The sequence below is a fragment of the Nycticebus coucang genome, unplaced genomic scaffold (genome assembly GCF_027406575.1).
Source record: "Nycticebus coucang isolate mNycCou1 unplaced genomic scaffold, mNycCou1.pri scaffold_75, whole genome shotgun sequence".
In the NCBI taxonomy this organism is placed as follows: Eukaryota; Metazoa; Chordata; class Mammalia; order Primates; family Lorisidae; genus Nycticebus; species Nycticebus coucang.
The window spans coordinates 291,435-293,928 of record NW_026515590.1 but is presented as its reverse complement, the minus strand read 5'-3'; the positions used below and the strand labels follow the sequence as shown (position 1 = coordinate 293,928).

General features: G+C 39.9%; 1 pseudogene; it reads right to left on the bottom strand.

Annotated features, from left to right (window-relative positions):
• Positions 1–1,149: 1,149 nt before the first annotated feature.
• LOC128579543 (transcription factor BTF3 homolog 4-like) lies at positions 1,150–1,667 on the bottom strand (annotated as a pseudogene).
• Positions 1,668–2,494: the final 827 nt, after the last annotated feature.

The window sequence follows — 2,494 nt, the reverse complement described above, 5'->3', positions numbered from 1 at the left end:
CTTTAAAATATATGCAGATATGGGGGCAGGGCACTGTGGCTCACACATGTAATCCTAGCACTTTGGGAAGCAAAGGCGAGTTCATTGCTTCAGCTCATGAGTTCAAGACCAGCCTGAACAAGAGCAAGACCCCATTTCTAAAATTAAAAAAAAATATTATATATATTTATAAAAATGCATATATAAATATAAATATACATTTATATATTTAAATATATAAATATATATATTTTTAAATATATAAATATATATATATATTTTTTTTTTTTTTTCTTGTGGCAGCTGCCTGTAGTTCCAGCTACTCGGGAAGTTGAGGCAGGGGAATCACTTGAGCCCAAGAGTCTGAGGTTGCTGTGAGCTAGACACCACAGCACTCAACTGAGGGTGACAAAGTGAGACTCTGTCCTAAAATAAATGAATAAATAAAATTATATGCAGATATCATAATCACTGAAGAATTTGGCAAAGATTCTTTTTTTCTATTTCTAATAATTTTTTTGGTAAAGATTTGTTTTATTTCTACTGGGGAAGAGAGAAAGATAAATAGAACTATTATCCAATTTGCTCTTCACTGTATACATATATACACCAAAAATACTCCAACAAAGAAAAAAACAAAAAAAACCAAGAATCAAAACCAAACACACCCTCAAACTGAACTAATACTTCATGTTTTGACAAAAAGAACAGATCCTGGGAGGAAGTGCAAAATGCAAAATCAAATGACCAAAAAAATGCTTAACAAACAGCATTATTTTTTGTTTGTTTTGTTTTTTGAGACAGAGTCTCACTGTGTTGCCCTCGGTAGAGTACCATGGCATCACAGTTCACCGCAACCTCAAACTCTTGGGCTTAAGTGATTCTCTTGCCTCAGCCTCCCAAGTAGCTGGGACTACAGGTACAACACCCGGCTATATTTTTTGCTGTTGTTGTTGCAGTTGTCATTGTTGTTTTAGCAGGCTCAGGCTGGTTTTGAACCCGCCAACCTGGGTGTATGTGGCCACCGCCCAAACAACGTTAGTAATATACAAAATATTTATATTACTGAACTAGTGACAGGTGATGTTCTCCATGTCTGTAAAACTTTGGAATCACATAGCTGATTTGTTAAATCTAGTCCATGAGAGCTTCCAAAAACTGGAAAAATTTTTAGTTAGCTTCATACTTTGATGCCTCATCAAAGTTTTCTACAAAATCTGGAATATCATCATCCTCCCCATCAATGTCTCCCAGGTTTGCTGCTTTGCTATCCAAGACTTGCAGTGGGAACCGCGCAGCTAACTTCTGAAGGCTTGTTAAGCTGTCAGCACCAAGCTGACTTAATATTTTGGGAAGATTTCTGTGATTGGTTTAGCTTCTCCATGACCGATAATTACCAAGGTGTTAGCAGAGAGGGAAGCTTGGACTTTGGGATTGTTGAAATGAATAGCTGTCCCATCAGCTTTAATCATGTTCACAACGTGATCATACCCCTTCCATACCAGCTATATTGTTCACAGCCAGTTTTTAACGAGAACTCTGAAGCTTTTTGTCATCAACTGTAGCTGCTCTATGTACCACCTTCTTCTTTCTGTAAGCTGTACCCTTGCCCCCTATCCAGACCTGAGCCTGAAGTTTGACTAACTTTTCTTGATTCATGCTGTTGGTAAATCTGAAGCAGGGAGGGTCCTCCAATAGCCAGCACGTGGCAAGAGCAAGATCTGTTTCTAGACTTTAACACAGATACAGCCTTGCTTAAGTGAAAACCAATTCTAGGAACATGTGGATCAGCACAAAGGATATGGTTCAATACAGCAACCTGATCTGGTAAAGAAGCCCTACTGTGGGCGGCGCCTGTGGCTCAGTCGGTAAGGCGCCGGCCCCATATACCGAGGGTGGCGGGTTCAAACCCGGCCCGGCCAAACTGCAACCAAAAAATAGCCGGGCGTTGTGGCGAGCGCCTGTAGTCCCAGCTACTCGGGAGGCTGAGGCAAGAGAATCACTTAAGCCCAGGAGTTGGAGGTTGCTGTGAGCTGTGTGAGGCCACGGCACTCTACCGAGGGCCATAAAATGAGACTCTGTCTCTACAAAAAAAAAAAAAAAAAAAAAAAAAGAAGCCCTACTGAGCAGTGCCTTCGCTGGAAAATGAACCACCTGAGGACTGTTATCTCATTATTGAGAGTTTAAGTCATTAGCCTATAGAAGAAAACACATTTTAGTGCAGAAATTCAGCTGTGAGTTTGTGTTTATACCTTGGTTTTTTAGCACCTGCTTAACTAATTAAAAAAAAAAAGAATAAAACACGCAGTCTTTAGTAGACAGCCCCCACAATGTAAACAAGGTCAGATTTCAATTCTTCATTTGCACTGATCGAGGCTGTCAGACACCTGAACTTAGAGCCCGAATCCAGTGGCCAACAGGAGAGAAAGAAGCAGAGATGAAAGAAAACTCTTCAAAAATTCTGTTTAGAAAATCTCCTCTTTCTGAGAGGTTGTGTGCTTTGCATGTTTAAAGA